Source organism: Aptenodytes forsteri, unplaced genomic scaffold, assembly GCF_000699145.1.
Source record: "Aptenodytes forsteri isolate BGI_AS27 unplaced genomic scaffold, ASM69914v1 Scaffold82, whole genome shotgun sequence".
In the NCBI taxonomy this organism is placed as follows: domain Eukaryota; kingdom Metazoa; phylum Chordata; class Aves; order Sphenisciformes; family Spheniscidae; genus Aptenodytes; species Aptenodytes forsteri.
Window position 1 is genome coordinate 11,049,770 of NW_008795490.1, and position 25,786 is coordinate 11,075,555.

Sequence of the window (25,786 nt, forward strand, 5' to 3'; positions counted from 1 at the left end):
TCCTCCTCCTCCTCCTCCTCCTCCTCCTCTTCTCCTTCCCCACTTCCCTTTCCAGCCCAGGCTTGCTCTGCCCCTCCCTGCCTCCTTGATGACCCAGGCAGCTGGTGTCACGATTCTTGATGAAAGCCAAAATGGGTCATGAGCAGAAAGAGAGCAGCAGATCCACCAGCCAAGCCTTCCAGGGAGCTTTGTAATGCGTGCTGTCGAAACGCTGTCCTGTAACCTAATCTGGGGGAGATTTGTGGATGATTATATTTGCGAATGCATCCTGTCCAGCTACTAGTGTATTCCAGGAAGGGAGCGCTCCGCTGCCCGGCCAGCAGCGTGGACCTTGCCGTCACAGCCCAGGGGCTGGAGGCAGGAGGATCTGACTTCTTCCAGCCCTCCTGGGTGACCTCCGACAAGTCCCGGTCCCCTCTCACTCATTGATTCCCCCCAGCTGTAAGCATCCTGGAGGCTGCCCTGTCCGCAGGTGTGCCGGGCGGCTGAGATCTTGGCGATCTGCAGAGACCCACCAAGCCAAGGAAGAACACCATGCCAGCGGGGAGGGTCAGTGTGGCTGCAGATGGGGCGGCCGCCAGGGTGTACGCTGAAATGAAGGAAAAGCGGGGTGTTACTGTATGGTAGAGATTGCACAGAAAAACCCCTTTTTCTCAGTGTGTTGTTGCAGAGCGGATGTCAGCGTTTGGTTCTGCTGTAGCCGTGGAGCGCTTTGTCTGCTGATTCGTGCATGCTCAAAAGTCAGGGAGTTTTGCCTGAATAAAGAGACAAGATAAGGCCCCTTCTGTGGGAGCAGTGGGAGTGAGGGCATCAGGCCGTACTCTGCAACCACTGAAGCCAAACATTCCCAATTGTTTTACCACTAGTGTGAATGAGCGGGGTGCTGTGTAGTTTGAATGAGCAGACGTCCGCTGCAGTTACGATCTTTATGCACGTGTATTCAGTCTCTGCAGAACAGGCTTTTAAAAGCAGTTAACCTTGGCCTAGCTCTTCTTCCTCTCTGTATAAAATCTTCTCCTAAACCCACATGTGGAGCCCAAAGAGGCCTGTGAAGCATGAACTTGCTCCCGTAGCTCCTTCCCTCCTCACATGCTTCCTGAAACCCAACAGGTCCCCCAGCAGCCTGAGTTTTGAACATGGGGGACTAAAGGACTGGGCACGATCTGCACCTGGGACCTTTCTGGACACAGTGACTGACCTGAGTGCAGGAGCAACTCCACTTACCTGAGGATTCACATAGCTCTGGACAAAAATGTACAGCCTGAGATGTCACCATGGCACCCAGTGGCTTCGGAGTTAATCCAAGGTCAGTGGAGCCACAGGAAAATCTCTTACTGATCTGTGTGAGCATCACATCGGGTTTTCTGCATGCACTAAACAAAAAACAAACAAACAAAAATTGTGGAGAGCCAAACTGGTTTGTCTGCCAAGTGCTATGTACTGTCTGCAGATTAAAGTTTCAGTAGGAGGCAGAGTGTAATTTTTGATAACTAGCAAGGAAGTCTTTCCTATCTCTTGGTCCATCTTGGTTCCTTGGCTCACATAAGCCAGAAGAAAAAGGGCAGATCTAAACTTTAAACCAGCTCTTTACTGTTTGGCTGGAAGATAACACCTTCCCACTCACAATAGGATAAGTACATTAAGATATCATATCTCCAAGCCCTGGGCTCTTGGGAATTCACTAACCTCTAACGTCATGTTATGTTAACTGTGCCCTGTTTGTGTTTTCTCTGTGTATAAACTAAACAGATTGTCAGCATATCAGTTGTAATTAATGAATTAGCTTTGCCTTTTTTTTTTCTTTTTTCTTTATAACATCCTTGTTGCAGATCCAAAATATTACTAATCACCAGCACGGAGATTTATGAGCCTCCTTATTTTCTAGGCTTGATTATTGTTTGTGCAGGTGGAGATTTAAATGGCCGTATCCACTGCAGAGATTTATAGTCCAAGTGATTGATGTTAGAAATGAGCTACAAGACTCCTACTGGAGCAAGGATGACAGAAAACCAAGTTGAAGTTGCTTGCGTCTCTAAGCACGAATGACCAGAGAGCATGAATGACCAGAAAGCACAAAATCCCATCAAAATTTCAGCATCGGAAGCTCCCAGAAGAACAAAACAACAAAAAAAGTATATACTCACATCTTTTCTATCACTTATTTTTAACTTTACCTTAGTAATTTCTAAAAATTTGTTGTAAAAAGCAGAAGGAATGATCTGGCTTCTTAAAAATGCCTTTAGTATACTGCTACATGCACGTTCTGAAAATCAAGGTATGCACACGTGTGTTGTGAGCCTTTAGAATTGCCACACATTTGTAGCTTTTACTGATGTACATATATTTTTGAGTCCTCAGAGCCAGTAAAATTGATCTAGTACAGACCACACACTTTTGTGGAGACACAGGACACATTTTTGTATTCATTTTGTGGAGATTATTGTGTGTGTGTCATATATACTCACATACATGTAGTATAATGTACTTTGAGTCCTTTATGCATACAGACTATTACACACTCTTTTAACAACATAATCGTTCCTTTTTCCCTCTCCAAAGGGACCAGCATGGGTAGACCTAAAAAAACTGTATCCTCTCGTCTCCGGGTAACTCCTGGTTCCTTATTTGTTTGTTACATGAGTTGAACCTCTCCTTTTCCAACCTTCCTGCTCCTTATGTCCCTCCTGGCAAGCCCAGGGCTTGCACCCGTAATCCGGCTCCCAGTTTCAATCCCTCTCCCCTCACCTGAATTGCCTTGCCCAGTCCTCCTGACTCTCATTCTGAATTGCAACCCCGGTTCGGGATAGAGACCGATGGGGTGGAGACCAGACCAGTCCTGTGGGAAGGGTAAAGCTGGGATGGCTGCAGCCACCGCGGCGATGGTGTGGCCATTTACTTCTCCAGTTAAATGACTGGGACCACAGACCAGCCACTGGGTTAATAACTGGCTGGGAAAGACAGATGGAGCTAAAGTCCTTTTGGCCTTTGCAGTACATTCTCTTCTTCATTCATGTTTTAAAAAGGAAGTTGAAATACTGGCGTATTGAAATACAGATCAATACAAATCTATGGATTTGCCCTGTAGATGACTTTCTCCTCTGCATTGCTCTGGCTACACAGGAAAGTGCATCTCTGTTTTACTTCTTATTGAGACCCACTAAGCCATAAGGTCATTTAGGACATGCAAGGGGTGATGGGGGCAGAGATTCGGGATGCCTGGTCTGAAGGGTGTCAGATGGGGGACATGTCACCCATAGGCTTATGCTGGTCTATGGCAGGTTACAGATGTCCCCCTGGAAAAAAAGCCCCACTTTTTTATGCCTCCAACCTTGCCTCCCCTGGGCTGGAATAACACGGTAATTCGAGAACAGCTTTGGAACTTGAAGCCAAGATTTCTGCAAGCTTCTCATGATTTTGTGTGGCATGGCTTGGGGTTTTTTTGGTTTTTCTTGGTGTTCTGTGTCATTTATCACATTTTCACTGTGCATTGAACAGTCACCCAAGAAAAACCTCAGATCACCCACAGCTGAGGAAAACATAATCAGTAGCTGGTTTTAAAACTCTTCGCCCAAGTATAATGCAGGTGTTTTCCTGTATTTGCAGAATAACCAAGGAAGTCACCCATAGGCAGCCAGCTGATCACGAATCATATTCAGTCAGGTTTGAGAATAATCAGGAATAAAAGTACAACCAGATTAGTGTTTTCAAGTTGCAATTTCTTAAAAAAATCTGGTTGCGCTGAGATTTCTCCTGCTTACTCTTGGTCTCACCTGGAAGCTAAGTGAAATGGTGGAGGGACTTCAGAAGCATACATTTACATACCTTAAGTGAAATAATACTAATAATATACTATTATATAAGAATAATACTAATAATAACTGATACTAATAATATAATACTGATGCTATTAATAATATAATAATCCTGTGATATTTTTGCAATAGGATTCTGTCTTGTCCATTGTAGAGGATGGACAGTGCTGGGGAAATGGATCAAAGTTGCTTGTAACAGTGGGGTAGCTTTTCGGAAGGGCCGAGGCACTGAAACCCTCCCATGGCTCCTTTCCAGTGCTGTGTATCTGTTTCTGGTCACAGTTTTGGTTTGAAAGGTAAAAGACAGTGTGATAAGTAACAGAAAGCAATACACAAAGAGAAAAAATAATGTCACTGCCAAGACAGTAAAAAGGCTGTCCTGGAGAACTGGCCCAAGAGGCACATATTTGTATGCGATACCAGCGTCACTACCCCTCCCCAAGAAATCCCCACGTCTTACTTCAAAGCCCCGAGAAATCAGAGCTTTTTGAGAAACTTTTTCTAGAAAAGTTTATTGCGGGGAAAAAACCCAAGAATATTTCCTTCTATTCTCATTTAGAAATATCTGAAAGCTTTGCTGATACCTAGAATGGAAAAATTTCAGTCTTACTGATTACAGATTAGAAAATTTAAAAGGAAATAAACTGCAGTTTCAAGAAAATTTATGTAGAAAGTTATGCAGCTGCCATAATTCCATTTCATGTGACTTTTAAAACCTTGAAATGTCACAAACCCAAAAACATTGAAACTCTGGGAAATGGAGTTCCAAAAAAATTTCTTTAGTGGATATTGAAAAAATATTTTATGAAACTCAAAATATTTAATTCCAGATTTTATATTTTAATCCTTTTTGTCACAAACAAAATGACAAAATCTGTGGCACATGTAAGTAGTGCTCTGTTCTACCGCAGGAAGTACCTGTATGTGTAACAACTGGATGAGTTCTACCACTCTGACTTAGGCCATCTGGTACCTTTTCCTTTGAGTAGCTTCATAAAAATCAGCAGGGCGGCTCACAGAGCAAAACAGACTGTATGGACAAGAGTGGCAAAAGCTGCCTCTGCAGAAACAAAGTCATGATGAAATATCCTAACGCCTAAGAGAGATACTGACAACGAGGGCAGTGTCCTAGTCATGAAGGATGCATCAAATCCCGGTGTGACTCACTTCCCCCTCCTATGCCAGGTCTCTAGTGAGGGTTTCTGGTACTGCTGCTGTGTTAAGCAATGTCCTGCCATGGGTCTATCAGCTAGAAACTGAGTGCACCAGAAGCAAGAAGCATGTAAGCTGTAGAAGTTATCGAAGCAGAAACAAGACAGCTAATCCTCGACATGAGCACTGAGCCCAAACTGTCAATTAACTTTTCACAGACATGCAAGTGAATCTCCTTTTGCTGGATGCTTGTAGAAAGCAAACCTAAGTGGCTGAGTCATGTTTGTTTTATAATGCACGTTTATTCCTATACAAAAGGAGACTCGCAGATAGTGAGGGGAGGTATCCTCTTCCATCTCTATTGCAGGGACTATCACTATCCGCTGCTTCCAGGATGCATCTCTAAAATATTACTAGATAGTTGACATTGTAAACTACAGACTCTTTTATGAAGTGGTCAAGAGAGAAACATGCAAAAAAGCCAATATATCTTATGCAAAATGATCGCTGAAGGATTAAAGTGCAGACATAACTGTTTTATTTTGAATATCTCTTTCCGTGATGTTTCTTTGTTGGCTAATCCTTTGCATTTTTGTGGTTTTAAGACACGATGAAATTTGTCGATAAGAAATGAGTTCTCTTTTGCCTTCCAATAATTAGCACATTGGATAAAGTTTTGGAAAGTAAAAGATTTTTGCTTCAGAGGGAAATTTGGAAAAGAAGAACACTTTGTAGGGGAGTGGCAGGAAGAATGTCAACTATTCTGGTGAGCTTTTATTACTTGTACGGTTTATGGCATGACATACATGCATGTAGACACAGATTTTCTGAAATTCCTAGTCACTTAAAGTGCTCACAGCTTCTGAAAGTCGGGTTCCCACAGCATCCATCATTAAATGCAATAGGTTGGCCTATGGCCTCCATTTCCATCCAAATGAAACATCACATGCTGGGACCCAGACTCTTTGTGGGCTGCTTTACACTATTACAGATTGAGTTGGCCACAGTTTGTGCTGTTGGACTCCCTGCACTCCATTTCTCATGGGGGCTTTGCATTTTACCAGCTCTGATAGGTGGCTGCATTAAACCTTTAAATACACATGCCTAACTGCAGTGACATCAAAAGGAGTGACCATACATAGCTGGAAAAAATATTTGGGCCAAAAATACCGATATAATAAAACAGCAAACTGGTAATATTCAGCTACCCACATGTGCGATCGCACATAGGGATTCACCCAACACAGTAGTTAGCTGACGATAGTATGTGTGGCGGATGAGTCTTAAATGGGAACGTTAGCTGGCAAGGCAAAGGAGAAAGCAGATTACACATCCTACTCAAGTGACATAGAAAGACCACAGTCACTGTGCATTTCTTTTGACTCTGACAGGCCTTATACATGCCTCACAAACTGTGACTCTCAGGGCTCCTGGAACATCCCCAAAGTGGGGTCATGGCACTTTGCCACAGTGCAGTCCTCTGGTTTTATGGTGTGTATCGTAGTTCATAATACATATAGAAAATGGTCTTGTTTTAGAAAGTGGTATTGCAAAAGCACATAACAAAAGTCTATTTAAGTAATTTGGAGGAAATAAATAGCTTTAAAAATGAATCAGGGGATAGCATAAAAAGAAGGCCATAAACATGGGTTGCAGTGGAGTCCCATGAGACTGAGAAAGTACCAAAGAACTGAAACTACAGAAGCGAGGAGAGAAAAAGCCCCAAGCACAGACTGTGAAGGCAGCCTTGCTCTCTTTTCCCTCCCTACTCCTCTCTTTTCCTTTGTGTGTACAGGTCGGGGGTGGTGCTCAGACTGCCCAGTATTCGGGTCTTAACTGGGGGTGTGACTAAGCCAGAAGGAAAGCTGGTTAAAGGAGGAAAACGGAGAGATGAGCCATCAGACCTTCTGCTAGCCAGGGCTAGCAGGCCCTGCATGCTTGTGCTGTTCGGTGAGGGGAAATAGAAAACAACGCCTAATAGCTGCTCTGAGTCCATCCAAAGCGGAAAGGCCAAGCTTTTAAAAACTGCTGGCAAGATGAGGCCTCTGTTCCAAGGGACCAACCATTAAAGCAGCCTTTTTTTTAGAAAGAATATATGGAGCTCAGATATGTATCTGCTTATGTTTTAAGATCAGATGGGATGATGGCTGAGGGTGGTATGAAGAGAGAGATGTTATCCAGAACCTCCTGGTTTAAAACTGTAGCAAAGGATTTTGTGGCTAGCTGAAGGATTTTCATTTTGATGCCTTATTTCAATCTCCATATCATTTCAGCTTGTTCTACCCTGCACAATAGATCTCTATTAGCCAAATTTTGCATCAAAATAAGGTAGATCTTTGTCACGCAGGCCATTTGGATTACATAGCAAGTTTACCAGACATCATATGCCATGCCATTTATGATATACCAAAATTTGGTGGCAGAAGTATCTTGATCTGTACTCTGTAAGGATTGAACAAAGATGTACATGTGATCACTGTGAGCTGTACTGACTGTAATTTCCACAGAGTGGAAAAGATGACATGTGTGTTACACAGCATCCACAAGTTTTCTCTCAACACTGCGGCTGAATTCCTCAGAAAGGCTTTCCATGTATGCAAAACCGTCACCGAGGAGCTGCTTAGCCAATCTGTTTGAGCACAGGGGCTTCAAGGGGACTCACGATGCAGACTTCCGTAGGGTGCCAATGCATACAGGACGCCTGGGGCCAGCTTGGGTTTCCCAGGACGAGCGCCATGTTCTCTTCTGAAGAACAAGCAATTCCAGGTAAAGCCTCTGTGAACTGCCCGGTGCAGCACCCATAGCAATACACCACATCATCTTTCTATTTCTCCTCTCCCCATGCCCTGGCTCACTGTAGCCTTTCACCTCACCCTTGGCAGCGTGTAGCCAGAGCCCTTTTTGGGATGCAAGCCCTAGATTGTTCCTGTGTTTCTAAGTGTCACTGGAATCAGTCTTATAGCTAATGGCTCAGTGATATGTGTAACACAGCCTTGCTTCTACAATTTATGGTGCAAATTAATGAAGTGCAAACTGGGCTAATTTAAAAGAGACAGTATCTTCTTTGATTAAGGTGCTAGCCAGAGACCCAGGGTACGTGGGTTGATTTTCTGCTGTGTTACAGGCTTTCTAGGTGACCACAAATGGGGGATCCTTTCTGCTCCAGTTCCTCAGTGGTGAAAAAGGGATGAGAACACCTCCCCGCCCTACAGAAACATTATGAGGGGCTTAGGCACTATAGTAATGGATACCGAGGGTAGCTAAGATAAATAACCTGATAGTTGCAAGAAAATGATTGATGCTAGAATACTACAAATATGTTGAAAGCCTAAAATATCTTTGTGATGTCTCCCCATTTCTGGAAATGCCAATTAACATTTTTCACTCAGATACCTGATGTTTACATTGGCGCATTTTTACGCTCACACGTCTTACAAAATGGATACTTGCCTGGCTTTGATTTTAGATGAAAGCACTCGTCCCTCAACCTCATAGTAATTCTGAAAGACAGAAAAGTTGCTTTTATAGGAAGAAAAACAATGAGTTTTGATTGTGTTAGTGATGAGTGACAAGCCAAAAGTTTAATAAACAGACCACGAGTACCATCCACTATAGCACAAGTAGCAAATCACCATTGACTAAATTACTCCAAAGTCCCCAAGCTCTCTGTGAAGAAAAATAAAGTGTTACTTTGGTTTCCTGTAATCCTTCCTCAGTAAAAACACAGGATTCCCTTAGGAGAGTTAAAATCCATTACTAGGCTTCTTTATGCCTTTTTGTAACTAATTGTCTCTTCCATGAAGGGTCTTACTTCCTTGAATCAAGAGCCAATGCAGACTCTCAGAGCGCAGTGGGGCTGCAGAGAAGTCAGTTTTTAAGCCCATCTTCTTTTGGTGTCCTCTTTTTGAGTTCCCTCGCTCCACCTCACTGGTTTCTAAGACTGCCTCGGTACTTACCTGTGCGGTAGCCATGTGCAGGATAACGTGCTCTGAAGCATCTCTTCGTACGGGTGTGGGAAGCAGCCAGGCAGGCTCAGCACCTGAAGCAGAGTGCTTTGTACCACAAGCAGCACGTAGCTGGATTTGTTAGAAGGAGGAGTACAGCTTCATTTGCTTCCCTGATAGCAGAGCATACACTCAGCTCATCAGAGCAAGCCTAGCTGTTTCTTCTCACCTGAGGTACTGCTTTTTCCTATGGCCGTATATATCCTGACTACTTTTGTTTCCCATCTTTGTATGCCACCCTTCCCCTTTTCAGTCTGCTTGTCTCACAGCAGATTTGTAATTTTTGCAGTTTGTTCACTGTAGGGTTGTTTCTCAGTGATTTAAATAGCTGATTTAACTCAAACTGTTAAAGGAACTTCTCAAACAATTTTCCACAACTGAATGGTAAAAGCACACATTTGTTAGTCCATAAGCTGCATCTGAGCTGAATTTGAGCTCCTCAGTACACAAAAATGAATGCATTTTTTTATGACTAGGTAAACGTATTTATGAGCACAATTGTAGAGGCAGGGCTAAAAAAGGAGGTCCTTTGGTATTAAACTTACTTTAACGTAAGTGGCATGTGCTGATACATGTGTTGAATATAGCAACTGTAACAACGGCCAAGTAATTTCTTTATTGATCTGTCCCTTCCAATTCTGAACTATGTTTATTACAGCAAAGTTGTAAAATATATATCTTGCTACTTGAAATTCTTTGTTTTCCTTTTAAGAAATGGATGAGGAAAGCTAAACAGCTCCAGGATATACAACCCTATACAAGGTGTTGGAGAGGGGGGAGGGTGGTTCAGTGATGAATGACCAGTCGTTCAATTGTTTTCTTTCTTGCAGAAATCAGAGACAGAGTACAGTTTATCTTACCCTGACTTTTAGCAAGACAGATTGCCAGGCAAAACCCCTGGGTTGAAGTCATCCAACCACCAAGTAGAGTAAAGAGACCATTGCTGTTACCTTTCCAGGACTCACCCCCACCCCCAGTGCCTTTTAAAAGTCTATGGTGTTTCTTTCTGAGGTTGTAACATGAACTTTAGCTACTTTCACACCATTTTTATGCTGAACGCAATCTGGAATGATTCATTCGGGACCCGAATCCTCTGCTGTTAGACAGGCTGAGACCAGCTCATCCCCGTGCATCCCTTGCAAACGACAGTCACTGCCGCAGAATCCCCGCTCATGCCGTGTTTAATACCCCCCATACTTTCTTTCAGCTGTCACTGAACTTGGTTTCCTCCAGTTTGAACCTTTCAGGCCTGCGCTACTATACCGGCATCAGCCAAACCTCTTTCACCGCATGGGTGTGAATGGGGAGGAGAACTGTGTGCCGAGAGGATAAAATCCCTAAGTAACGGCAAGCTAACTCCAAGGTGGGCTGTCATTCTCCCAGGTTTTTCCTGCACTTCCCTTTAGTTGTATTTTTCTTATCACCTCCATTCCAGTCATTTGGAACAATACTTCTGGACATGGCATCCTGAATTTATTCCATCTACATCTTAAAGGCAATGTAGATCTTAAGTGGCCTTAATCATGCTCTGAAGGTGCTTATTTCACTATGGCAACTATAAATGGATCAGTAGCTTACGTCAGCTCCAAAGAAACTGGGCCAAAGTGCACATTATTGAACTGTTTGATAAAATTCAGAGGAGTGCAAAAGGCAGGACAGACAGAAAGAGTTAAAAGGGAAAGATGGATGCAGTTGCAGTATCTATTACTTGCAAGTGACCGTAATGTGTTTATACAGCTCTTAGGCAGGCCAGCGGATAATTAAAGGGAAGAACTGACACTAGACACTACACCACCTTATATACTACGGCACGGGGAAAGTCACACAAGCGGGATCATAAGAAAACAGCAGCAGATTCCCTCCTCCGCTTTTTGCCATGCTCACTCTCTTCTCTCTTGCAGTTAGAGGGATGCCTGACTAGTCTGCATTGGTGGGAGGGCGTTGAAATGTACTGATAAAAGTTAGGGTCCAAGCTGATCTTACAGCATTACAAACACCTTTGCCAGGCTCCAGTTCAGCAGGACGTACCCTCATCAGCATAAATCCATCCCATGAGCTCTTCATTACCTGCCTATTCCTATAGCTATAGACTATGCTTTTGGCTCAGACTTGCCTTTCGGTGAGATCAAGCATAGATTTGAGTCCTTGTCTAAGCCACGGATGACCAACTCCTGGGTGGGTAGAGAAGTCTTGGCAACGATGTGATTTCTGTGTGTGTTTGTGATCGCGGGAGTGATTACCTGTTCTCTGGCCATGTGAGGGGTCAGAGAAGACCATCCTCCCTCTGGACTGCCCAGACCACTCGGCCAATTTGTCAAGAATCCCATAGGATAAATAGCTGTCTCCAGAGACCTTTATAGTGACAAATCCAAATAAATCAGAGTCACTTTTACTGAGCACTTCAGCAGACAGCTCAGATTTAATGAATCGGCCTTCAGACCCCCAAGGAAGATTTTCTTTCCCAAGCCCAAGGGGAACAAATAAGTGCCAAAATTTGCTTTCAGGGTAAAACTCTATCAATCCAGCCTGTGATATTTTGTGATTGCAGTTACCAAAACCACTAACAGTGTTTTCGAGAGCACTGGGAATGCAGGAAAGAGCTCTCAGGATCTGTATGATCAGTGTGCTCAGTGCAGAGAAAAGGAGGCTGCTATGGATCAGATGATTTTCCTCATCAGTGATCGGGGATGGACTTTGCATTCCTTTACCAGTGCCCTTCTGCACTTTTGGCTAGAACTCCCCACCAACACAAAAAAGAAAAGAAAAGAAAAAAAAATCAACCCTAAACCCCACCACTACCAAAAGTCATCACACAGATAAAACCTTGCAGGGTAGTCATCGTGGGTCATTCAAGCAGTCTTAAGGCTTAACATCTTGATCCCCTCTAAAAACTTCCTTCTCCATTTCCTTCCCCCCTTTGGGATCCATCCAGATGCCTACTCAAATACCTGCTGGCGCCAGAGGAAATTCTCCTGTCGGGGATGGCTTTGCATTCCTTTACCAGTGCCCTTCTGCACTTTTGGCTAGAACTCCCCACCAACACAAAAGAAAAGAAAAGAAAAAAAAATCAACCCTAAACCCCACCACTACCAAAAGTCATCACACAGATAAAACCTTGCAGGGTAGTCATCGTGGGTCATTCAAGCAGTCTTAAGGCTTAACATCTTGATCCCCTCTAAAAACTTCCTTCTCCATTTCCTTCCCCCCTTTGGGATCCATCCAGATGCCTACTCAAATACCTGCTGGCGCCAGAGGAAATTCTCCTGTAATGCCCTAAACCCCACCACTACCAAAAGTCATCACACAGATAAAACCTTGCAGGGTAGTCATCGTGGGTCATTCAAGCAGTCTTAAGGCTTAACATCTTGATCCCCTCTAAAAACTTCCTTCTCCATTTCCTTCCCCCCTTTGGGATCCATCCAGATGCCTACTCAAATACCTGCTGGCGCCAGAGGAAATTCTCCTGTAATGGATACCCTGCAATGTAAAACCAATATTTTGTTTCCAGGGTCATCCCTTTCACACCCCCACAGATCCTCTTGCTTCACCAACCTGCCTCTTGGTCAAGCCAAAACATGAGAAATTGTGAATCCGAAGGGTGGGATTTCGGAGCAGTTTAATAGGCTTGGTGATTGCTAACCCACACATTTCCTCAGCTTCTTCCTCCCGTTGTGGTAGCCTCGTCCGATAATTTATGTCAGGTTAACAGGCTGCTGGGCAGATACCTCTGCTCACAGTCAGCAAAGAGAGAGAAAGAGGGTAATTTAACCCGACCCAAAATGTTCATGACGATCAGACTGGGGACACCTTTTCAGATAGGCTAATACCTAATACAAAGGCCTAATAAAGTTAAGAAGCATCTTTCAGTGGTAGGGTGTAAGTGAGTGCATCAGGATCCAGTCCCAGGTAAAACGGTTAATTAAAAAGCAGTTTTCGGTATCATTCGTGTGCAAACAAAAAGGCAGAAGCATTTCATTTGTGATGGTTCCTCATCACTTGTTTAGGGAATCATGTTGGCAATAAGAAGTGGACCAGTGTTTGGAATTTGATCAGAAACTTCCTGGTTCGACACTTTAACCCATTCTTTTGGTTTTTATTTGTGCTCTCTGGCCGTTCATACACTTTACGTGATAATCAGCAAATTGCTTTATATTAATGTATTGCAATACAATGAGCATTGTTAATCGTCATATGGGGTACATGAGAAGGAGTTCTTCAGAAAAGACCAAAAGTAAGCACTCTTTTAAAGTGAAATTTTAGGTGCTCATTTCCTCATTTAGCCTTATAGTATGTAAGACGGGCAATACCTCCAGGATGATAATTGAAGAAAACAGTTAAGATTATTTACTTATATAAAATAGATAATCCTACCTTTTAAATAAGTTTAATGAAGCTGAGTGCAAGGATAACATAACAAGGACTCATTTCAGGTCCCTATAATTGGATTGCAACTGAATTTTTTTTAAGAGACTTTGTCTTTTTAAATTTTCCTCATGAAGAAAACAAATATAATAGCTGACTTTTTTCTCCTTTCAATCTTTTCAATAAAAAAAATAATATACAGAGAATGCCAGGAAACAAATATTCTTTTGTCCGTGACTGAAAAAAAGAACCCATAAAAGAAATTTTTACAAAATGGCTGCATGTAAGACTTTGCTATAGAGTGGGCAATTTATTGCACTAGAAATTTGTCATCCAAAATCCTGCAGAATATGCCAGAATGCTTGTTCACTTCTTAAAAAAGTCTCTTCCATTCCGACATAATATATTGCATAAAGTGCAGAAGAACAAGAGTAAAAATGTGTTTTTTTAATGATTAAGGACTGATCTTGTTCCAGTTGAGTCAATGGCAAAACTCCATGGAATTGAGCTGAATATATGGGTATAGATAAGATGTTGTTTACTGTGCTCTCGCTTTTTCTGAGAGCAAAATGTAAATGAAATATATTCCTTGCACAAATTAGATTATCCCAAGTCATATGCTGACTCCTGCTTAAAACAGAGCACAGGGATCTCTCCATGTTCTCCAGGAGCTGCAAGGCCCTATATCCATGCAGCCTTAAGGACACTCTTGCCACTGTGTGAATTGGCTGTTGCACCGAAGAAGGAATTAACACAGTTATGGAACAAGAGTTCATGAGGTTTTGCTTGTATATATAAATGAATGTAACATTAGTAAGTTGTCCCAGCCCTCTTTCAGCTGCAGTTACAATTTTTTTAAAAGCAACACATATCTTCGTGCAGTCTTGCCTGGTTTTAGCACAGCCATGAGCAGGGGGAGAGCAAGGTTTTCCTCCATGTCCCACACTTGAACTGGGAAATGAGCAGAGGGAGCACGAGCTGCATCATTTGTGCTGCAGCTCACCCCTCAACAACTGGGTGGGCACTGCCCCCCCCAAAAAAAAGAGAGGAGAAGTAAACAGCCTTGAATTAGGTTCTGCCACTATCAGCCAGGTGACACACGTGGTAGAGATGGACAGAGATTGTGCCAGTGGTGGAAATTATTCCTTCCAAGGAAGAAAACAGGAGCAGAGAAAGCACCGTGCCTCTGCAAGTCCTTGATTTTCCTGAAACACCTCTTCGGGAGGTAAAACCCCCAGTTTGCATGTCTTAGAGTTGAGACTCAACCAGTCCCTTGTAAGATGAAAAAGAAGAATTTGCCAAGAGGACTCTCATTTTTGTTAACAAAACCTTTGGAAGACAAACAAACAACGTGACAAACTCCACCTAATTGCTTCAGTGGCACAAAATGTTAGTCAGCTTGTATAACGCCTTACCAGCAGACATGGAGTTGCATGAAAAAATAATTACCTCTGAAACAGGAGGTAGGGAACAGTGCTGCAATTGCTATAGAGCAAAGTTATTAGGAAGTGTGAAGGAGTAGAAGGGAGTTGTTTACAATAACCTGACCAAATGATTCCTAAGTTGTTGGCTGTACAATTCATCAGCCCGTCAGGTAAAAAGTGCAAGGCAAAGTGAATCAATACGGTTGCCCCCTTCCCTCTCTGGCCCATCCTGGTGGGTGATAGAGCATAACAGTGTTGGTTTTGACGTTATTAGGTTATCCTGAAAATAAATCACTTTTGAAAAGGTGAATAATTGGACAGAGCTTAGTGCTGACAAGCAAAAGGTTGGAGGCGGGGGGGACGGCAGTGAGGGGGAGAGGGCAGGGGGGCTGTGGTGTCAGAGGCACAAACCATTCCAGGAGGCGACCAGCACGTGAGGAGCTGTAAGTCTCATTCTGGTTTGTACTTTGGCAAATGAGTGCAGTTTTTGGTCTGATACGTATCAAACTGCATTTATGGTTTCTGAAACTATTTTTGATCCAGCAGAGAAATGAGACTACCTTTTCATGTAATCTAAACTGTGAGAGGTATACCTCTGCCCAATAAAATTAAAAGGTAGTGAATTTTGTCCCTATAAAAGGAAATCCCCGCTTTTCCCAACATTTAGCTAATCTGTGGAGTTCACTGCCGTAAGTGGTCATCAAGACAATATATTGTGGCTGGACTCGTTAAAAGAGCTAGATAATTTTATGACCATCAGCAACATCTGTAACGATGCAAATGAAGATCATGATAATGGTAAATCAACCTCATATTTTACAGCCTAGAATAAACCCCCTTTGGGACACAAGAAAGACTGGATAATTGACTAGTTATCTGATAGGTGGTTTTAATCTTTCTTCAGACACCTAAGAGACAGGGCACCATTAGACACGGGGTACCAGACTAGTTGCTAGTATCTACTCCCACCAAAGGCCATGGCAATATTTCAAGGGTTTGATGTGAACTGGAACTTGATGTGGACATGTCTGAAGGTTTGGTGCCAGCAGTGGGTTGTAATTTGTCATTTTTGCGATGAAAATGTAATGAGGTCAATGTACCATTGCTAGAAAGTTTTCTGAATGTGAGCGCTGTAGTTCTGGCACTGCGTTGGCATTTAAGGAATATAGGTTCACATCCTAATGCCCAGACATTTGCAATGTGATCATGAGTAAATCATGCATAGCTGCATTATACATTAGCTTCCCCTCTCAAAATGAGTGTAAGAATAGGCTTTCTTTCATCCAGTGTCTTTCTGTCCCATCCATTCCATCTTAGCTTGTCTAGATGAGGACTCTTACAGTAATTTTATACAATATTTGACAGAAAGACACAGCTTCCATCCTGAATTTCTTTGGGGTTTACTCATGCAAAACTCTCCATTGCAATCAATGGATTTAATTTTGGTCTTTACAAGACTTTCAGAGGTACGCCCAGCCTGTTTGTGGCACCAATCTACTAAACGTCTTCACTGCTCAAGGAAGACACTATGTTTGAGGATGAAATAGTGAAAAGGATCCCGAAAATGCAGTTCCAAGTGGTGTAAAATTCCATCTCCTTCTTCCTTCTCCCTCTTATCTTCTAGCAGGTATTTAAGGGACATTCAGAAATCTGTCTTCCAAGAGCTCCCCTCTCAAACACCCCCATAAATGTCACAGTTCCTCGCTGTGCATGCTGGTGGTGTGGAGGTGGGAACACAAGGGGCAGAATAACAGGGGTTGTCAGGGAGCTGGGTGAAACATCCACATCTTTTCCCAGCCTTTTTAACGTTAGTGAGCAAGTCCTCCTCATTCGGAAAATGTATGGCGGGGAATTTATGCCAGGAAAACACCAACAAATGAAACAGGCCATGAGCCATCGACTTTTAAGGCTCCACAAAAGTCCAAAATGAGCCCTCCTCTGAGGGAACCCTTATAAAGCAGTGCATTTTGCAACCCCGGACGTGGTTCTTCCACATGCCAAACCCTATGGTGGCAGACCCACTTGAAGAGATCCTCACCACCCTCTTCGCCTTTGCTGCTCCTTCCCGTCCTCCTCCCTGCAGTGCCGGAGTTCACGGTCTGCTCCACTGTGATGAGTCAACTGTTTGGGTGGCTGTGCTCCCAACCAGATTTGTCATAGTGCCTGCTTTCAAAATAACAGAGAAAGATGCCTCTTTTCTTACCCTTTTTTAGAAATCAGACCATTCCCCAGGTCTGGTTTGGAGCCATCGAATTGGCATGACGGAGGGGAGGTAACCCCTGTCAAGCAAGGAAGGAATCCCTTAACACTTCTCTGCTTTTAAAGAATTCGTGCCCTGGAAAAACACCCGCCTGTTAGATAAGGGGCAACCCAGAAAAGCCACCATCCATGAAAAGGGGAGGGATATTTCAGGCCACACTGCTATTCTAATAGAGCTATTCAAATTCATTATCACTGCATGATACAATCAGTCCTATATAGTTATCAGGATTTGGGGCTGTTTTCTTTTTCTGCCACTGACAAATAGGCCAAAGTAAACCAGATCACTGATAAGACAGACCCCTGGGAAGATGTTCTGCCACACTTGATGCATGGATAGGGCTTTTTGTTCATCGCTCAGATGATTTTGTCTTGCAGCATCTGTTTATTTTCCCTCTTCTTTCATTGCCCAAGTCTGAAAGCAGCCTGAAATAGAATAGGATTTATGCTATGATCTGCAAACCCTGAACTTTTTATTTAGGAGACTTAAAGACTATAAGGCCGAGAGAGGCCTTTGGTATCCTCTTGTCTGACCTCTGCTACAACCCAGGCCATTAGCTTTCTCTGACTTAATTCTTGTTTGGTCTATCTACTGGAAAAACATCCCGTCCTGATTTAAGAATTGTGAGTGGTGGAGAGAATTCATCACAACTCTCCATGAACTGTTCTTATGGTCAGTTACCCTATTTGTTAGAAAATTTCCATGGTACTTCAGTTTAGATTTGCTGAGCTTCAATTCCCAGCCGTTGGCACTCGTCCTTGCTGCGCCTTTGTAACCCTGGATTTCCATCAAGAGTCAGCTCAGAGAATGGGGCAGTAATTAGGCACATATATATCACTTAAGAGATATTTTCAGTCAGCTTGCCTCCTGAGCAGAAACGGGGTCTGAACAGAGTCATATAAAGGTTTTCTGAGAAATAGATTATAATTTGTTATCATTCCAAATACTGTTTACATTTGCTGTCATTTGAATTACAGGCAAATGATTTTCCAATACCTGTGGAAATGTAACTCCCACTACATGCTTTTAAGGATCACTGGGTAAATTTTTAAATGAGAAATGGCCTGTTACCCAGAATTGCATTTTCCATTGTTGTCAACTTAATTAAACCAAAATATTTTATTTGCAAAGAGAATTCAGCAAGTATGAGAGGCCAAAGTGAATTCAGATATCATACTTTCGGTGTTACGAACATACGAATTACAGTTGATAAAGGGACTTGAGATCTGTTTCTGAAAGGTGCTTTCATGATATTACAAGATGTTTCTCTGATGTGATGACCACTTTCCCAAGGATGCTCTGTCAAACACTGTCCAGACCCAGGGAAGCATGAAATGGTGGCAGAGCTAGATTGGGATGATAAAGCACAGCCAAGTACCCGCAATTTGCCTTTCTAATTGTTCTCTCTGACTGTATTATGTAACTTTACCCTTTCTAGGGGAACATCCTCCGGCACTGGACCACATTTACTTCAGATGATGCTTTCTGATCTGATTACATATAACATTTTCATTTTCTGGTTACTTCTAATATTTTCATTGCCTCGTTATTGTTATGCTCCCTGGCCTTTGCTCCTCAGCTATGGATTTGGCTACTGCCAGCATCTTGTACACCAATAACTTCTCTCCTGAGCCTTGTCCCCTTTGATCACAAATACTCTGCCCTTTTTTCCTGTAATCTGGGAAATCTGGGATTTATCTAGCCCTCCACTGCCTGGTGACTGAGCTGGCTAATCTCCTCTGTGGGAAGGCTCCTTTCCTTCTGTCCTCAGCTGAGGTGAAGGGAAGACCAGAAAGTTTTGAGCCTGCAGTGTGTCATTCTTGTAAAAGAAACTGAATTGGCACTGAGAAGAGTATTTCTTGAGACTTAGTTCTTTAAGAGTCTTTGGATGGGAAGATCTTGATGAATCTGAAAAAGGAAGGAATCAAAGATCAAAGACCAGGAGAAAGAACAAAGCATGCGTGCTTGACCCCTGAACTGGTTTCTGCTATAGGCACTGGTGCACCTTCCACTGGGAGAGGCGGGTCTGGAAATTGAAGACAGGTTTTCAAAAGACTTAGCGGAAGAGAAGCAGTGGTGAGAGTATTTAAACGGTGAAACATAACTCCATAACCCTTTATGGCACTACCTCTTCTCCTGGTCTACTTTCCTAATTCAAAAAGCCACAGTCTTGTGAGGGCCAGAGGGGGGACAAAAGAGCTGTCAGGGATCAGTTGCCTTGCCCTGGTTGCTAGACCTGTGGGGACCCGGCACGCAGGGTAGATAGGATGTTTCGTAACAGACGCAGGAGTAGGCATTCAGACCTCTTTACTCCCATGCATAGTTGTCCACAGGCAGGAAGAGCTGCTTTCCGCATTGCTCTCTTGTTTTGCTCAGTCCTGCTAGCTCATGAGGCCAGGACAGACTGTGAGCTGGATCAGGGAAGTTTTCCCCAGTGGATTATGCCACAAGCCAGTGAAGAATTGGCAAGGCGTGAGAAAATGTCCTGTGCCATGTGTCCTCTCCCACGCAGAGCAAGGAGAGTGGCCTAGGAGGGAGCTGTGCTGGGTTGATGCCAACTGGGAGTTTTCCTTTGCAGATGATGAATTCTCAGTAGCTATTTAAGATCAGCCCAGACAGGGGTGGGGAGCAAGGGGAGAACCTGGCCCATAGGTGGATCATGCTGACACTTCCCAGAAGAGAAACTGGCTACACCAGAGCCAATCCACCAGCATAACTGAGCAGACAGCTTGGTGAAAAGGACTAAATCTGCATTCAGGTGAAGACAGCGGTAAAAAGCCTATTGTCACCTTTGGGACTCAAATATAGTCCTACCACTCTAACCATTAGCATAGTTTTTTCTTTCAGTGCTACTTGACAACAGATTGGTGCTGGGGATGAAGGACATTTAAATAATAAGCAAATTTAAATTTAACTAATTTGCAGTGAAACCCTGTAGATGTCCCAACTAATGATGCTAGATCATTCATTGAGAAACGTTGTGTTGCCATCCATGTGACAGAGATACAAGGACAGCTTACTTTTTGAAGTTACAATGGGATGGTTTGGGTATTTTTGTCAGTCAAGTTGATGCAGTAGGAATTAATACTACATGTGAATGAACAATAATAATAATTATGCTCTGCAGTTAGAAGTTCCAGTGGTTTTTGTTTATTTAATAGTCTTCTGGAATAGTTCACAGACATTGGCTCCCATTGTCCAAATACTTCATTTAGATTCAACTTTATAGCTGTCCTGAAATGTAACTGGTCATCTGGCCGAAACCAGAAGGCAGCCAATTAAATTCACAGGAAAACATTAATCTGGGCTGAAGAATTCAGAGCACATGTGTGCAATCATTCCTCCTTTTACGTATGCTTTCTGTTCTTCCCCTGCTCCTGCTCCCCCAGGTCCCACCCCCCACTTCTTGTTTCACCGGTCGAAGGAGAACATGCCAACTCTAACAGCACTGTCCGAGGGAAAGGAAAATTAACACCAGCTTTGCTTTTGTGCATTCAGGACCTGATCCAAGAAGGCCACTGGAGTGAATGTGAGGTTTTCTGCTGCTTTTACCAGGCCTGGGATCTGGCCCAAGCATTGTATTGCTAACACGTATCAGTGCAGGGTGTGAGGACGAAGGAGGCAGGAGCCAGGGTGTGGGTGGCAATGAATAAGCCACGGGCTGGAAGGGAGGAACAAAATGGAGAGGGAGGGCTTGTAGGAACTGGGGTGGAGGAGAGAGGAAGTTGGGCAAGCTGGGAGCAGGAGCAGAGGTCTGGGACCATGAGGACATACTCTCTCTTGGGCTGGGAACTGAGGCTGGTCTCCTTACTCCTCTGCTGTCAGTAAACATCTGTGAACACCCACTGGAAATGTGTATTTCTTGTCTCCTTCCTTCTGTTTCATTCTGCAAAAAGTGTCCTGGCTTTGCTGCGAACTTCAGCCGGGGAGAGATGTGCTGTGACTGCCAAGGGGGTCACGCCTTTCCAGCAAGCCAAGCTGTGGCCAGCAAGCCAAGCTGGGGTCACCCTGCTTCCACCTCCTGGCATCTCAGGACAAAAAGGGAAGTGATGTTTTTCCAAGGAAGAGATTGCATCAAAAAACAAACAGACATGTCAAAAGGGCATCCAGGTGACAAAGTTAAGCATTTACCATCCAGGAAATACCGTAAAGGATGGTACTTGCACTCTCACATTGAATGATAGCTGTGCAGCAGCGCAGGACGGGGAAGTCTACAGTACTACTGCCTTTGGTGTAGCAGAAGGTGGCAAATGGGTGGTAAATAAGGTGGAAGAAGATTAGAGTTAAAGCACCTAGTTAATGTTCGTGGCAAAAACGATTCCACCCATTGCCTGTGCCAGAATGCTCCTAAGTAATGCTGGGTCCTAGGTTTCCAAAATCAAGAATGTAGCAGTTAAATAGATAATTGTGCATTCCTGCATTTGCTGGGGTGCCACACATTGTTCCTAGGCTGGACTTGCGCAAGTGCACAGGTCTCAGCAAGAGTCTTGGCATGATTTGAGATTAAGAGGCATTATAAAAATGCTCCACACATTGGAGAATCAGACCCTGGCTGTTGCAAGGCCTGCCACTCTCTGGACATTTGGTATCTCATCTTTAACTGTGAATAGTTACATTGCCCACTTATGGGTGACAAGTTTCACAATATGACGTTTCAGTGTCTTTCAGGGTTAGAAGTGATCTGTACATGCATGGAAAGCTGTTTGAGTGTAATAAAGTGCACAGATTTATATATACATATATATGTGTATATATATGCATATGCCATATATAGTATTCATGAACACTGGATGAGAGATAATAGAAAAGCTATACTATCCCATCCATAAGGGTCTATGTGAAATAATGTCATAATAATGCAATGATTATATCTGGCACTTTTTAACACCCTTATTGATGGACACAAAGAAATAAGGTTGAATGGGGAAATATATTATCTTCTCAACACCAGAGGGAGCCCATCTGGGATATCATCCACTTGTTGACAAAGGGAGTGTGCTTTATTCTGAATATATCCTCCAAATATTTCTCTTTTTTTCTGTCTCTGTCTTGCATTTGTGTGTGTGTGCACACACATATGCACACACACACACGCACACGCACACACGCACACTGAAGTTATATCAATCACCACAGATCCACACCACTTAAGCGTATGTGTGTGTGTGTGTGTGTATAACCAAAGTTGTGCGATGTTGTGTGCTTTATGCTTTTTGTTTTGATTTGGTTATTTAATTCATAATTCTGTTGAGATCTGAGATGCTAAGTAGTTTTTTGGCTTGATGTCATACAAAGTTTTAACACAATGCTTTTGCTTATGGCCTCCGGCCAATGTGTATGCCTTGCATGTCATTTGTGGATGCTCTCAGGAAAGAATGTGCAGAATTGCATTTATTTTTTGGCATTATGGGTTGTATGAAAGCTACTTTAATGCTTATTCTAGGCCAGCTATTAAAAAAAATGTAATACTACTTGAATTTTATAAACAAGAGTTTAAACAGGGCTGGTTTATGTTATTGTTACTTACATTTTACAATGAAGAGGCAACCTACTAACCATCAGAATTCAAACTCAGGTTCTGCTTCCTAGCAAATGTGTAAGTTACAGGTATGTTCAAAGCTTTTCTTACTGTTGAGCCCAATTGTTTCTGACAGAAAGCACACAAGTTACAAACAGTATGCAACTCTCATTTAGTTAGAAGTTTTGCCCTTGGTTTCAAAGGAAGCAGAATGAAGTACAAATGTGAAGGGCTATTCATAGGGCAAAGTCTGCCTAGACTGTAAGTAAGTTTTTTGGGGGCATGGGCTTCGTTTTCACTCTATAGATGTGAAACATGCCTCAGTAAAAGCTTTCTGTCTGGTGCTCTCTTCAGTATCACATGAAAAATATGGTTTCAGCAACTACATACAAAATTCCAGCAGTTCAAAATGGAGATGGCTGGAGGGGTAAATGCCTTGGCTGCCTGGAGTGTAAAACAAAGTGGATCCATGTTGAACACCTGACAACTAGTGTTTAGGAGCTGAGATGTGGACCTCAGTCTGGACATACCTTCTCCATTCCAGAAGCTTTCCCCAAACTGCATGGCAGCTGCTGACCTGTTCCTGCAGTCCTAGTTCCTGTCACAACGGGTGGGACCACGACTGCAATCATTTCTGAGAAACGTCACAGCAGATGCTAGAAACAGAGGGAATTTTGGGGTGAAAGGTGTATATGTTTGACCACTCAGCCCTCACAGCTTTGTCCTGGCAATCTCTTGTCCTAAAAGAAGGGAGAAAAAAAATTGCTCAGGATCTTTGGGTTAAAGCTCTGTGATGCCCCTCTATTCACAACCCAAAGTGAGCAGCACCTTCCCATCTTCGGGTTTTGGCTTGCTCAAAGGAACATTGCTGTAAAATATAACAGACAGAGGCTGCCCTAATTTACAGCTGCCTGCAGGCTTCTTAGCAACTAGCAGGCAGGACTGCTAGCTTTCCCATATGTGTTTCTTCCTGCTTCCAATCCAGCCCTTGGCAGAAACTAAGGCTTAAAGGAAAGAAAGGGAATGGCTTGAGTTGATCTTACTCAGATTCAGTTTGTTCCCCCTCAAGCAGCCTAGAGACCCCACAGCAGAAAGGAAGGCTAATAAGAGTACCGACTTGGTCTGGTGACATTAATGTGATAAATACCTCCAAATTTCAATAAATACTGAGAGCTGAGAAATACAGTGAGTGATGTTGTATGAAATGAAGAGTCCTTCGAACACAGGGAGTGATGAAAAGCACTGGAGCAGTGTGGACTGTTTGGCTTGGAGATGAACAGGTCATGTACTAAAATACCTATTAAACATAAGCTCTAGCAACCGCTTTAAAATGCCATCTATTCAATTGATTTTGAAGTGACTTTCAAGTGTGAATATAATTAGTTCTATAAGAAGTGAAAATGAGATAAGGAAATGTTTTGCTTAAGCATAGCCTTCAGTGACTATAGGGCTGTATAGCTGTGCTAACTTAAGGTGATTGATTTAGAAGCAAATACTGACTTTAGATTTTCCTGTGACCAGGTGAAAAAATCAGCCAGAATAACGGTATGTACATTAAGTCAGAGCACAATATGTTTGGTTATACCAGTTGAAGAAATGATTGGAATATTTCTGTGTAGTGTGAAAAGGACCAAGAACTCATTTTTTACCTTAAAACATTCCTGAATCCAAGAACTTTAGTTTTGATTACTTCAGGTGAAGTGTTTTTTATTATAGTTGAATGTGAAGATTGCTAAAAGAAATCTTATGGGAATGCTTGTTATTGTCTGATCATCTAAGTACTTTTAGTCAAAGAGGTTTGGAGTCAAATGAACAGCTAGACATTTGGGTGCTTCCTCTGAATTTCCAAGCTGGATACGCCTGACATTTTGTAGAATATTTTTTCCTTCATTTTTTCAATGTTTGATGGTTTTACAGTTTCCCAGCTTCCTGTCCTCCAAACTTCTTTTCTAAGTGGCTATTGCTGCTCTCTGTCTACCTCCACACTAGCTTCTTTGAGCAAACAGCTTAAAATCTCTATTGAATGTAATGCTAAACACTTTGCCATCTATTTCAAGAAAAGGGGAGACTTCCGTCAAAAGAAGGCTGGAGGATCCTCATCAGTGATGTTTTTTAAGGACCTGTTGAACAAGCAAGTGTCTGGAATGAAGCAGATGTAATTGAACCTGCACTTAGGCAGGGGAGTGTTGCAGATGATCTCTGGAGATCACTTTGATTCTTGAAATGCTTTCTATCATTCTAAAATATAAATAGTTAAATTCCATAATTTTTTTTTTTTAAAGTATCATAATTTCTAGAGTTTGGTAGCATAGCTAAAAATTTGTTTGTAGACACATCATTCTGCTACATTGCATGTTTTTTTCTTTTTTTGGTATAGCTGCTGAAGAAAACTTTTCACTTGATGTTTTTGTATAATGATGCTGTTGCTACCTTCATTAAATCCTCTGGCACTTTGCCGAAGGATTAACCTTTGGTAATCAAGCAGAAAGCAGCAGAGGTCTTGCTCTCACTCAGGCTTTGCTGCTGTTTATCAGGTGCTTGCAAGATGGACAGCATGGCAACACAGTCTGGGAAGGTCTCAAAGCCTCTCAATTCTGGATACAGAAGCAGTGCTAAAACACAACTTTAGAGATTTTTATGTGCCATAATAGCAATCGAGCACATAAACAGCCTTCAAGAATTTTTGCGTGAGAGTTCAAGTCATATCAAATCAGAGCAGGCCAGCGAGAGAGGATGCACTGGCCATTAGCAAAAGGGAGTTAACAAGTGATGAAGTCAGGAATGTGCTGATGTCTTTAAGCTGAATGAGGGGGATAAAGTGTGGGAAGTCACAGCTTCGTCGAGATGAAGCCACTGTTGGGTTAATTAATTGGGGTGGGATGTCTGCACATTGAGGAGAGTAAGGGAGCTTCATTTGGTACATGTCTAAGTTTCGAGCAGCAGCTACAAAGGATTGTGGAGCTAGGGGAAGGACAGAAGAAGTGTTGGGTACAGCTCAGACTGGCAGGGAGCCAAAGAAACTTGTCAGATATTTGTGAAAATAGGCTGCAGCTGCTAGGGCTAGGAGTGCTTCACTGTGTAAGCAGCACATTGGGTCTGAGTGAGACCTCACACTGACTGTCCCCACAATTTCATAGAATCATAGAATAGTTTGGGTTAGAAGGGACCTTTAAAGGTCATCTAGTCCAACCCCCCTGCCGTGGGCAGGGACATCTTCAACTAGATCAGGTTGCTCAGAGCCCCGTCCAACCTGA